The following is a 14,182-nucleotide window of genomic DNA, read 5'->3' as shown; positions in this document are numbered from 1 at the left end:
AATAAATTTCAAACTGATCAGTTTCCTAAATTCCAACCCTGAAATTCCTTCGCTGAATCCTGCACCCTGGTGAGAAGTCTACACACTTGTTGTCCCTGTCGAATTATGACGTCATAATTATGGCACCAATGACGTCATCGTTAACAACATATATTCCCCATATGGAGTTCTTTGCAATGAGCCATGCTTCAATTTTTTCCATAGGGCGGTTTTGGAGATATAGAGGTGCAACGTTTTTCGGTTTTTCCAAGATGGTGCCTGTACCACATGACATATGACGTCATGATTATCATTAAAATATTCCACAGGAGGAGGCGCCCCTATGGTGAAAATTTTGTGTCAATCGGACCAGGAATTGCAGGGAAAAAAATTCATACTGATCGAATCAAGCGTTGTACTTCTTGAATTATAACGTCATAATTAAGGTGCCGATGACATCATCATTAACATATCTTATTCCCCAAGCGGAGTACTTGACAATGAGCCATGTTTCAATTTTTTCCATGAGCGGTTTCGGAGATATAGAGGTGCAACTTTTTTCGATTTTTCCAAGATGGCGCCTGTACCACGTCATCTATGACGTCATAATTATCATTAGAAAAATTTAACAGGAGGAGCCGCTCATATTCTGAAAATTTCGTGTCCATCGGACTAACAGTTGCAGAGGAATCTTTTTTTAATACTGATCAGATCAAGCTTTGTACTTGTCGAATTATGACGTCATAAGGAAGGCACCGATGACATCATCATCAACATATATTATTCCCCATGGTGAGTACTTGACAAATAGCCATGTTTCAATTTTTTCCATTGAAGCAGTTTGGGAGATATAGAGGTGCAACATTTTTTCCAAGATGGCATCCGTACCACGTGACCTATGACGTCATAATTATGAATAAATAAATTCTACAGGCGCAGGCGCTCCTATGGTAAAATTGAAAAGTCCTATATTATGTGTCAAAGAACAACCATTCGCATTTGGCTGTTAATGCTTTCTCTCCCTAGGCTTGAATAAAATAAGGTGCGGAAAATATATAAATAAATATACAAAACAACTCTGCTTCAGATTCTGTAAATGGCTGATTAGAAATCCTTTTTTATTTTGATTTGAATATCACAACATTTCCCATCACACAATCTGAAATCTTACCATAAATTTGTTTATACAATTTAAATGACAAAGGAATGGCAGGTATTTTGTTTTCCACATCAATATGTCGATTTATTCCAAGCCACAAGATAGATCTATATTATAGATGTCCAGTTGATGCACATTGTCCAGGTGTCATATTTGCGGACTCCAGGTACAATGGTTTCATTCTGAAAAAGAAGAACAGAAAACGAGAGAATAATTGACAGGTTTTAAAATCGGTTCTCATACTCGGTTTAACCGATTTTGTTTCCACCTTCAAACCGTGACGTCATTTCCTCAATGTCGATTATTTGACATATTTGTTTGCATCTCATTCTCTCAACATATTTGTTTGATGCCTGAAGATGAACCACAAATGGAGTTTGACATTTTGAAATATTACTGTGACAAGTTGACAACTGACATGACGACTCGGAAGTCTTCCTACCATGTGTGCTGCTGGAATGTCTCCTGTGAGTTTGATTATCAAGGATCCAGGACAGGCAGAGGATGGCCTAGACTCCTAGAGGTACGCCCACTCACACCTGATCCGTCTCACCTGGGTTTGAATGTCGGCCCAGCTAAGAATTGTCACCTTTGTGTTTCCCAGGCACGGTGAGGAAATGAACGTATTGTCGTGTGACTACCCTGTAGTGAACACCGCAGGGCGACACAGATGACCAAATGAGCTTTTCTCCAAGGCGTTCAATCCAAAAATGAAGGTATTATTTACACGCGAGGGAAGGAGTATGATGAACTTACCTAGACGGCTTCCACCCGACGTCTTCGCACCTGGATAAATTAACTCAAATGACACAGGATTAAAATGTACAAAAATACTGGCTTTATTAAAGAAAATGCCGATCACAAAGAATGCACGATAAAAAAAACTATGATTCCTAAACGGGACGTCCCCACTCAGACTCGATTACAACACAAGGGAAAAAATAACTGGAAAATAAATGTGTTTGTGGGGCACTTAGCTCTAATCGGCTCTTGAACCTTGTCAGGAATCGTCTTGGGCCACACGTCCTTGCACGCGAAACCGCAGGCTGCACTCCCCGTGGGCGCGAACTAGGCCTCATGCGCGGTCTGTTTACTCCTCGCTCCGTGCGCGAAATGAACAGGCCGCGTCCGCTCGGTCACTCCACCCGCGCTTGTCCTCACGATCTCGTTCACCAACACCAAAGCCAGAGGATGCGAGCCAGCCTCGAGAAGACGAAGAAGAGCGATGTCAGGACACGACCATTTGTCGTCAAAGCCAGGGCTCGAGAGACAAAGAATAAGCATGGAAATCAAGCACAAGGAAAAGCCAAGAGAGAAGAGAACTCGTGAACTTCGCCGGTCATTGTTGAATCCCGAAAATCAGAGCCAGCCACGAGAAAATGTCGGGGAGACGACCGCTCGCCACCAAACCCAGAACATGCGAGGAAATCAAGAAGCAAGAAGAGAAAATCGTGGCGTCTCAAGGAATGTCCTTCGCTGAAGAGGAAGAAAATGTCGGCCAGAATGCTCCTTTATAGTCAAGGCTCTGATGTCATCCTACGACATTTCCACAATCCCATAGTTCCTTCTTACCAGTCTTGTGCGCCAATCAATCCCGGACCAATCGCTGCTCTTCGGGGCGTGGCCCCACGGACCTTTTGTGCCTTGTGTGCTCACCAGGTCGATGTTATCCGCGTTAATACTCAATGTCCTGTTTCCGGTTGGTTTTAATTTAGTGTCATAAATGGGTAATTTCTTACAATGTGTGTGTGTTGCTGGTGTCATAAGGAACAGAGGGAAAAAAACAGAGGCCATTACATACAGGGGATTAATTACCTATAATCCCCCACTAATTAACATACCCCACGCCTCGTGATGGGAACGAAGACACGCTCTTCCAGGACATACAGTCTACACAAATTTCCTACTTATTACATGGGGTTTCTTCTTCTTCACGACAGTCAGAGCACACCACCTATGCAATTCCACCTGGACTAAAGTATTGCCTACCCCCTACAAACATAACATTATGCACTGTCCATCGGTTGGATGTAAAGCCAGATGTCCAATATGTACGCATTACTTGGTGGACATTAACGATCCCTTGGTGTCTTTTGTGAAGAGTAAGTGAGTTATCTCCTGCACCCTGAATAACTCACAAATTTCTGCTCTAATCTACAGGGGGCACTGCACCAGCGATATGTCCATGCTCCGATTAGTTAATGCGAAACAGGTACCCACGTGATGCTCACAAAATAACGGAGGAATAGAGGATCTGAGGCCAACCTATCAAACTGGTGCACTGGAGGGAAGAGGTTGCATCATGGAGAATACCACCGTTGTAGATGAGATGACGTCAAAGTTACTGACACGTGATATCTCACAAACAAAACAGGACATGATGTGTCGGGTCCCCTGGCTCAAAACTCACATCATCCCAGTTTCTCTGATCTATCTTAACAAGGTTGATTGCTCTCATTTGGGAAAGGTGTTCAATAATTATTATTGATCCTATTGATGGATTATCCTCATCATCAAAACGATGAAATAAATATTTTACTGAAATAATTAATGAGGAAGATGCACGACTTTACTCACCAAGATGATGATGGTGATCCCTCTTGGGCTTCCGAGTTGGATGCTGCACAGACCAATGACAATCCTTTGTCATTAAATGGATGACCTCAAGAACAAGTCATCAAATTAAAATCTGATCAACACGGGCAAAAGTTCTCAAAGCAAAACAAGAAAGCAATCAGGGATTGCAGACGCTCGCCAGGACGTGTTTTTAGAGGTTTTTTAAAAAGCCTTTGTGTTAAAACAAATATGACGGCCGAACCACGTGACCGATGACGTCATCTTTTGTTTTCTCCACCAATGTGTCACTAGATGACGAGCAAGAAATTTCATCTTGATCGATGAAGTTTTGTACTTGTCGAATTATGACGTCATAATGGAGGCACATATGACATCATCATTTACATATTTTATTTCCCATGGAGAGTTATTTACAATGAGCCATGTCTCAATCATTTCGATGCAGCTCTTATGGAGATAGAGGTGCATATTTTCCGCTTTTTCCAAGATGGCGCCTCTACCACGTGACTTATGAAGTCATCATTATCATTAAAAAAATTCTAGAGGTGGAGTTGCACCTATGGTGAAAAATTCCTGTCAATCAGACCAACGGTTGCAGAGAAAATCATATTTATTCTGTGCGGACAAACAGACAGACAAACGGACTCCAATGCAATAACCTCTCCGCGGATGAGGGTAACTAGTTTCGCTAATTTCGTTTAAAGTTATTAATATCAAGGGAGGTCTTGCTATTTACCAAATTTGGGGTTAAAGTAATGTCGGCGAAGATGAAAGAAGATAATTCTCAGCTTAAATTTCCTGATCTCATCAACAATAGAGAGTTCATAGAACACATCACTCCATGCTGTCTTTAAAAAATAAGGTTGGGGGCGGAGCCTACTAGCAGCAAATCTGATTGGTCGTGATGATGTAAATGGCCGTAACATTTTGAATCGGGTTTCTAAAAATACAAAAAGGCGATTTCTGGTCTGGAGTGTTCAAATATAGAATTTGGAAGTAAGGTAATCTTCATGCTGATGAAGCTTCACTTCATGTAAGGAAGGAAAACTTCAATTCAAATAAAACAAAGATGTTTATGGTCGGAGAAAAAAGAAATTCCGGAAGTTTACCGCTGTTGACGTCTTATACACCGCCTTATTTAACACAGGTACATTATTTACTCATGCCTGTTGTTTGTATCCTTTAGAATGTCCTTAAAAACAGGAACGTTGTTTGGAATGACTTTCAATTTTGTCTGACTGCCAGGCAGACAGACAGTAAAAAATTTGATCTTACTACTCTCTGTGCGTACAGAATCGGGATGAATTCAAAGACCAAGTACTGTAAAACGGCAAACGTGTCTTCCGATTCGTGTTCAAAATATAACATTTCCATATAACGTGTTCAAATTAGTAGTTCCTCCATGAAAATCAAAAATTTACGATCATTCTTCGATCATAAACTGACAAGAGGGACAGACAAACGGACAGTTGGACAAACTGACAATACCCAATTGCTTACCCCCACTTTTTGCTTTGCATTCGTGGGATAATTAAAAAATTATAGCATCTGAATCTTCACCAAAATCTAGTCAATTCGTCCTTGTCAAACACCCAAACTGTCCGCCAAATTTCGTCTGAATCCGTCTAACTTTTTGAGATGTCATACTCACAGACAAACAGACAGGGGTGAAAACATAACCTCCGTGTCCACCTTCGGTGGTGGAGGGGACAAAACCCCGTTCTTGATTGCGTTCCCCAGCTTATATATTACAGGCTCAGACTTGTACCAACCCCGCAGAGCAGGGGTTGACCTTTATCGGGCACCGTGGTCCCCTTTTTGAAGCAATGTTTTATGGACTGATGCCCTTCCTGCCGCCAACCCTGTTAGTCGCCTCTTGAGACACACAGAGAATCACCAGTGAACTGGTACTCAATTTGCGGACCTCGGAAGGATGACAGGCTGAGTCAACTCCCCTGGCGTTAATTCAACGATCGATACGAACCCAGGATCCGAGGATCCCAAGCCGGCACCCTAACCGCGAAGCCAACACCAGGCTAAAGGCTCAGACTTGTACGATGTTGTTTTTATTTATTTTTTTGTATACAGGATCGAGGCTCGTGAAAGAGCTAACACTTATCACACAAAAAATCAAACAGACACATAAAACATATAATAAGGGGAGCGGTAGACAAGATGGGGAGAGAAGGGGAAGCACAAACACAACATTTGAGAGCAGGGACATTGGGAGCTCTGTGAGAGGGAGAGGGCTTGGGGGGAGGAGGCGTGGGAAGGGGTGGTTTTGAAGTATAAAACACAAGGACATCAAGGACTTCCAGGAAAGAAGTTGGTATTTCAAAAAAGTGGATCTGGGGTGAAATTAGCTGGGGTAGAAAATATCAAGGTTTTGGATGGGGGGAAGATAAGAGATGGTGGTGAACAGCTGTTTTAAAGACTTGGAGGGAGGAGTGGGATTGAAGAGAGTGAGGGAGTTTGTCCCAGAGGCGGAAGAAAAGAGGATTGAAGAGAGTGAGGGAGTTTGTCCCAGAGGCGGAAGAAAAGAGGAATGAAGGTGAGCAGAGAGTCTTGATTTTGGCAGTTTAACCATAAGAGGGTTGCTGGCAGATCTTGTGCGACCTGTAGGAATATTTGGGGTACAGAGCCCAGAGAGAGCTGGGGGAGCAAGGCTGGAGAGGAGTCGGTAGAAGACAGAAAGACCACCAACCTGCCTGCGGTGAGTGAGTGAAAGGCCCTCGGAGTTAGCTTCATCGCGGGAGATTCCAATGATTCTGAAAGCTTTGGTTTCAACAGCGTGAAGACGAGCTAGGTGTGAGGTAGGAGCAAAAATGTTGCAAAAAGAAATCCTCCAGATCCGAGCAGCACAAACATTGGTTACGAAGATTGATAAGGACAAAGTCCTCGTGTGAAGCTCTTCATGAAAGCAAATACGTCATCGGGCAAAACAGAAATTGTTAGGAGCCATCTAAATATTACCTCTCCAGGATGGAAAAAGGAAAATGAAATGGAAAAATGAAAAGCAGGTAGATATGCTTGAGAAGGTTATTTAGCCAACTATGAGAGGAAATGGAGAAAAGGGAAAGGGGATCTGGAGTGGAAGTGAAGAAGAGAGGATTGTGTGGGACATATTGCACAGGTGTGGCAGTGAAGGGTTTCGGGTGAAAAACTACCTACGGCCACAAAATACAAATTTAATCAGTTAATCCCACGGGACAAATAAAACAGCATTTAGACAAGGATGGAGCAAGGTCTACATCTGAAATAGAACAACCGATTAACCTCTTGTTTTCCCCACTTAAAAACAACTATGGAGTTATCCTGTAGGTGAGAGTTATCCTGTAGGTGAGAGTTATCCTGTAGGTGAGAGTTAACCTGTAGGTGAGAGTCAACCTGTAGGTGAGAGTTATCCTGTAGGTGAGAGTTATCCTGTAGGTGAGAGTTAACCTGTAGGTGAGAGTCAACCTGTAGGTGAGAGTTATCCTGTAGGTGAGAGTTAACCTGTAGGTGAGAGTTAACCTGTAGGTGAGAGTTATCCTGTAGGTGAGAGTTAACCTGTAGGTGAGAGTCAACCTGTAGGTGAGAGTTATCCTGTAGGTGAGAGTTATCCTGTAGGTGAGAGTTAACCTGTAGGTGAGAGTCAACCTGTAGGTGAGAGTTATCCTGTAGGTGAGAGTTATCCTGTAGGTGAGAGTTATCCTGTAGGTGAGAGTTATCCTGTAGGTGAGAGTTAACCTGTAGGTGAGAGTTAACCTGTAGGTGAGAGTTATCCTGTAGGTGAGAGTTATCCTGTAGGTAAGGGTTATCCTGCAGGTTAGAGTTATCCTGTAGGTTAGAGTTATCCTGTAGGTGAGAGTTACCCTGTAGGTGAGAGTTATCCTGTAGGTGAGAGTTATCCTGTAGGTGAGAGTTATCCTGTAGGTGAGAGTTAACCTGTAGGTGAGAGTTAACCTGTAGGTGAGAGTTATCCTGTAGGTGAGAGTTATCCTGTAGGTTAGAGTTATCCTGTAGGTGAGAGTTACCCTGTAGGTGAGTTACCCTGTAGGTTAGAGTTATCCTGTAGGTTAGAGTTATCCTGTAGGTGAGAGTTACCCTGTAGGTTAGAGTTATCCTGTAGGTTAGAGTTATCCTGTAGGTGAGAGTTACCCTGTAGGTTAGAGTTATCCTGTAGGTGAGAGTTATCCTGTAGGTGAGAGTTAACCTGTAGGTGAGAGTTATCCTGTAGGTGAGAGTTATCCTGTAGGTGAGAGTTAACCTGTAGGTGAGAGTCAACCTGTAGGTGAGAGTTATCCTGTAGGTGAGAGTTAACCTGTAGGTGAGAGTTAACCTGTAGGTGAGAGTTATCCTGTAGGTGAGAGTCAACCTGTAGGTGAGAGTCAACCTGTAGGTGAGAGTTATCCTGTAGGTGAGAGTTATCCTGTAGGTGAGAGTTATCCTGTAGGTGAGAGTTATCCTGTAGGTGAGAGTCAACCTGTAGGTGAGAGTCAACCTGTAGGTGAGAGTTATCCTGTAGGTGAGAGTTATCCTGTAGGTGAGAGTTATCCTGTAGGTGAGAGTTATCCTGTAGGTGAGAGTTAACCTGTAGGTGAGAGTTATCCTGTAGGTGAGAGTTATCCTGTAGGTGAGAGTTATCCTGCAGGTAAGGGTTATCCTGCAGGTTAGAGTTATCCTGTAGGTTAGAGTTACCCTGTAGGTGAGAGTTATCTTTGGCATTGATTGTATTTGCAGCTCACGCTGCGTTTGAACCTGATGTCGAACTTGGTCATACGTACATCTACAGGTATTCGCATCATTTGGTTTCACATAAGAAAGGAAGACGAAAATAAAGGGAAAAAAGTTCAATTTGGGGGAAAAGGGTTTTGCAGCAATTGCATCGCCAAGTTCTTCCCAGGTCCCATGTCCAGAAAATGAAATAGCTCGATTTCTTTAAAAAAATAAAAAACATAAAATGTAATCCAATCATTCCTTACTTGTTCCATCACTTGGAATTGACCTTTAATCCTCAGTGCACCAGTACTACCTGAACATGCCCATGTTCCCGGGAATCCACCGTTTTTTTTCCCCAAGCGGCATCGCTGTTAGACAAAGAAAGAGAGAGAGAGGGAGAGAAGTGTATGCATATATCTATCTATATATACTGTGCAGTGTCTGTGTTGTGTTGTCGCTGAACTACTCCCTCAAAGTTTTGTGAAATCGTACCAAACTTCTGGGGTGCACATATCTCTTCCGTCCGCATGTCCTAAGGGTATTTGTTTTGAAAATTTTTCCAATTTTTATTTTGAATTTTTAAGGGAAAAATATTTTTTCAACATAACTTTTCAACTTCAATTGTTTATAAAAGGTAATATCACGTATATTACAAATACATTTGTGCATTATGATTGTTTGAATTATGATTGGTTTAAACCATGACAAAACGGCAACTCGGGTACAGTCATTTATCTATATATCTACACATCTGGGCAGTGTCTGTGTTGTCACTTAATGACTCCCTCAAACTTTTGTTTCCGTGGTGGTGAAGTGTTTTTAATAACGTGGCGGTGGTTTTGAATCACGTGGTGGTGAGGTATTTTGAATTATGTGGTGGTGAGGTGTTTTTAAATGACATGGTGGTGAGGTGTTTTTAAATCACGTGGTGGTGAGGTGTTTTTAATTAATTGGTGGTGAGGTGTTTTGAATTATGTGATGGTGAGGTGTTTTGAATTACTTGGTGGTGAGGTGTTTTGAATTACGTGGTGGTGAGGTATTTTTATTTTCGTGGTGGAGAGGTGTTTTTATTTTCGTGGCTGTGAAGTGTTTTTAAATGACGTGGCTGTGAGGTGTTTTTATTTTCGTGGTGGTGAGGTGTTTTTATTTTCGTGGCTGTGAGGTGTTTTTATTTTCGTGGTGGTGAGGTGTTTTTAAATGACGTGGTGGTGAGGTGTTTTGAATTACGTGGTGGTGAGGTGTTTTTAAATGACGTGGTGGTGAGGTGTTTTGAATTCCGTGGTGGTGAGGTGTAATCGTCCCAAACTTCCAGTCTGCACCTACCCCTCCCCTAAGTATGTGCAGGGGGGTTCTTTCTTGAAAAAAAAAAACATTCCACCTAAATCTTCAACCTAAATTGCCTATAAAAATGTAATATCACAAACACAACAAATACATTTGTGCAAAGTAATTGTTTGTATTATGATTGGTGTAAATCATGACAACACAGCAACTCAGGTACAGTCATTATCCTCAGCTAAAATGAGCCCGTTCCTCTGTAACGCGCGAGCCGAGCCGAGCTAGTATATATATATTTGGGGGCCGCTGAGAGCTGGGATCTTTGACGTGCACCAAGTAATGCCGGTGTAGGAGGATAGAATCACTCCACAGGATCAAATCACTCCCCCTAGGATTTTAACACTCCCCCTTGCAGGATCAAATGACTCCCCAGGATTATAACACCCCCCCCCCCCCTATATATTTTGTGATTTAAACAATATTTATTGCATGGTAATGACATGCAACCATGACAAAGTTAATGAATATGAACATAAAATGATAAATGAATTGATAAACAGGGCAGAATGATGTCCTTTGTAAACGTCTCTCCCTAAAAATAAAAATACAATGTTTTTCGCATCCCCGCATTAAACTGGGTAAATGAAATAAAGAAAAGTATAAATTTAACATTCAAATAACTATATATTTTGATATTAGAGCATTCGCAGTAATCATTACGATACATTTACGATGTTTTATACAAAAAGGATATTTTCATTTCAACATATAATGTCATTTTAAGTTACGTTCTATAAATTTACTTTGGTATAACTTTACAAACCCTAACCCGAACCCTATACATATAGATATGAAATGAAGTACACTGCATGATATATTTTTAAACCATAACAAAGTATAATAACTCATGTGAATATAAATGAACGGGAGTATTGATTAAATATACGGGGAAAACGGGACTCATGTCTTCTTTTGTTGTATTGAAATAATGATAGGCTCAAATATAGTACATGTATTCAACATGGGCTCAAATATAGTACATGTATTCAACATGGGCTCAAATATAGTACATGTATTCAACATGGGCTCAAATATAGTACATGTATTCAACATGGGCTCAAATATAGTACATGTATTCAACATGGGCTCAAATATAGTACATGTATTCAACATGGGCTCAAATATAGTACATGTATTCAACATGGGCTCAAATATAGTACATGTATTCAACATGGGCTCAAATATAGTACATGTATTCAACATGGGCTCAAATATAGTACATGTATTCAACATGGGCTCAAATATAGTACATGTATTCAACATGGGCTCAAATATAGTACATGTATTCAACATGGGCTCAAATATAGTACATGTATTCAACATGGGCTCAAATATAGTACATGTATTCAACATGGACTCAAATATAGTACATGCATTCAACATGGGCTCAAATATAGTACATGTATTCAACATGGGCTCAAATATAGTATATGTATTCAACATGGGCTCAAATATAGTACATGTATTCAACATGGGCTCAAATATAGTACATGCATTCAACATGGGCTCAAATATAGTACATGTATTCAACATGGGCTCAAATATAGTACATGTATTCAACATGGGCTCAAATATAGTACATGTATTCAACATGGGCTCAAATATAGTACATGTATTCAACATGGGCTCAAATATAGTACATGTATTCAACATGGGCTCAAATATAGTACATGTATTCAACATGGGCTCAAATATAGTACATGTATTCAACATGGGCTCAAATATAGTACATGTATTCAACATGGGCTCAAATATAGTACATGTATTCAACATGGGCTCAAATATAGTACATGTATTCAACATGAGCTCAAATATAGTACATGTATTCAACATGGGCTCAAATATAGTACATGTATTCAACATGGGCTCAAATATAGTACATGTATTCAACATGGGCTCAAATATAGTACATGTATTCAACATGGGCTCAAATATAGTACATGTATTCAACATGGGCTCAAATATAGTACATGTATTCAACATGGGCTCAAATATAGTACATGTATTCAACATGGGCTCAAATATAGTACATGTATTCAACATGGGCTCAAATATAGTACATGTATTCAACATGGGCTCAAATATAGTACATGTATTCAACATGGGCTCAAATATAGTACATGTATTCAACATGGGCTCAAATATAGTACATGTATTCAACATGGGCTCAAATATAGTACATGTATTCAACATGAGCTCAAATATAGTACATGTATTCAACAATTAAATATTAAGATCCGACAATATGATGCACATGCTTACACCGTATACACTAAAATACATAGTAAAAGCTCTGTTGATCATTGCAACGATATCTAACATCCTGTGAGTTATATTTCCAAAGTAACTAAATATATCTTTCCATTCTTTCTGGGGGGTTGACTTTATCCTAATGGGGAGTGCTTTGATCCTGGAGGGAGTGTGTCGATCCTGACAGGGGGAGTGATTCTGTCCGAGGATAATTACACTCTCGAGTGCCAGTCCTAGGATTAGTTCACTCTAGAGTGATTTTATCCTCGGACAGAATCACTCCAGAGTGAGATTTTAGGGGAGTGAGAGAATCCAGCTACACCGGCAGGGGATTTCTATTCGGTGCGTAAAAGTGTAACCTGCAATATAACTCCCACTCGTACCTCTCCCCGCACCTCCCAAATAGGTGAAGTGAATCGGTTGTTGTTACAACACAAGACCAATGGACAGAAGACGTTCTCTTATATTCTTCTACAGGGAAAGCAGGATATATTGCTACGTACCCTGGGTTTCTCATTGGTGAAAACAACCAGGCAGATAAGCAGCAGCAGTGGCAGGTAAACCCAAGATTTCATGGTGTCGTGGACCGTTGAGGTGAACAGCAGAGGCTTTAGACGTGAACAGACTCTCCTCGATTACTCTGCACTGACCAGTTGTCTGATCAAAGGTTGTTTAAAAAGACCACCGAGGCTCACAAACAACCAAAAGCAAACAAAAATATAAAAGGGACCAGACCGTCTATAACTCGATACGTTACGCCCATGAAACGGCAGCATTTTCCATCCCGCTTGTCACATTCTCCTTCAAACACCGACCTTTTATTCTACTTTCCACTTTGTGTGTAGAAAGTTTTTATTGTCAGGCCAAGTCATGCCGGTGACTTGCTACAGGTACTATGTAAACCTGTGCTAACCTGTTTCATTGTACAACCTGGTTATTTACCCAAACACTTAATTTTCATTCATGCCCCCCCCCCCCCCCTTGGAGTTCCCTTCGGATGCATGCAAAGTTTTGGGATGATACATTTTATGGCTTTGGAGTTATGGGACACACACACACACACACACATCTCGTTTTTTCATTTCTGTTCCTCACAATTCTATCCCTCTCTTTCATTCACAGACATGCACACACACACACACACACACACACACACACACACACACACACACACACACACACACACACACAGACACACTTAATTAATTGTACAGTATCGGTTGTTCCTAAACTTAAATAATTTAAAGGATTGTTGTAAATGATGTTAATTTCACAACATCCCATATTCAACTTTATTTAAATTGTAAACCTCAAACATAGTTTCTCCACCTAAAGCAAGAACGTTAACCCGGAAGCAATATTGACTAGTTTCCCGACTGCATGGATCATCAGCTGGGCACCGTTCCTCCTCGAGGTTTCGATCCTTTCAGCCCAGGACCTCTCCAACCGGCGGATCCACAACCTCGATCATGGATCCACATCAATAGATGGTACATCAGTAGATCCACAAACTCAGTTGCGTCCAGGCAGTCAGTCAACCCATCAATGCAACATCACTTATTCAAACTTTACTTGCAATAGGATAATGTTTTATCATATATTTATAACTTTCCTTACACACTCTATAATATAACACACACACACACACACACACACACACACACACACACACACACACACACACACACACACACACACACACATTATCTTTTGTTGTTGTAGATTCACTTTTGTTGTCTCGATCTCCATCAGCAGTGTCGTCGTTTAAGAAATCACATCATTTTTTTTCTTGTCTGGGATGCCCGCAGGTATAATGAAGCCTCGTCAAGCAGGATGGCGCGGACCGTGGAACAGCGAATAAAAAAATTTAAAAACCACCTTTAGAGGCCATTTTTCCCCGCAAGCGGGGGTTGGCCTTTTTCGGGAACCGTGGTTGTTGTTGTTTTTCGGTCCCCTTTTTGAAGCAATGTTTTACGGCCGGATGCCCTTCCTGACGCCAACCCTTTTTGCCGCCTTTAACGACAAGCAGGGAATTACCAGTGAACTGGTACTCGATTAGCCGACCTCGGAAGGATGGTTACAGGCTGAGTCAACCCCCCTGGCGTTAATTCAGCGATCGACCGGGATTCGAACCCAGGATCCTAGGAAATCCTAAGCCGGCACCCTAGCCGCTAGCCC

At 41.3% G+C, this 14,182-nt stretch overlaps 2 long non-coding RNA genes across 2 annotated transcripts; one reads left to right on the top strand and one right to left on the bottom strand.

The window, feature by feature from the left end:
* Nucleotides 1-1,061: 1,061 nt before the first annotated feature.
* LOC137427875 (uncharacterized) lies at nucleotides 1,062-12,707 on the bottom strand. The gene is made up of 4 exons (XR_013623409.1): nucleotides 12,508-12,707; nucleotides 8,680-8,784; nucleotides 3,716-3,758; nucleotides 1,062-1,320 (listed from the first exon to the last, which is right to left on the bottom strand). It is a non-coding gene; the product is annotated as an uncharacterized LOC137427875 (long non-coding RNA).
* A 684-nt stretch (nucleotides 12,708-13,391) lies between these two features.
* LOC144891999 (uncharacterized) lies at nucleotides 13,392-13,878 on the top strand. The gene is made up of 2 exons (XR_013623322.1): nucleotides 13,392-13,494; nucleotides 13,813-13,878. It is a non-coding gene; the product is annotated as an uncharacterized LOC144891999 (long non-coding RNA).
* The last annotated feature ends 304 nt before the right edge of the window (nucleotides 13,879-14,182 follow it).

Source organism: Myxine glutinosa, chromosome 5 (genome assembly GCF_964187855.1).
Source record: "Myxine glutinosa chromosome 5, kmMyxGlut1.1, whole genome shotgun sequence".
Classification (NCBI taxonomy): Eukaryota; Metazoa; Chordata; class Myxini; order Myxiniformes; family Myxinidae; genus Myxine; species Myxine glutinosa.
This window is presented reverse-complemented; position numbering and strand designations above follow the sequence as displayed.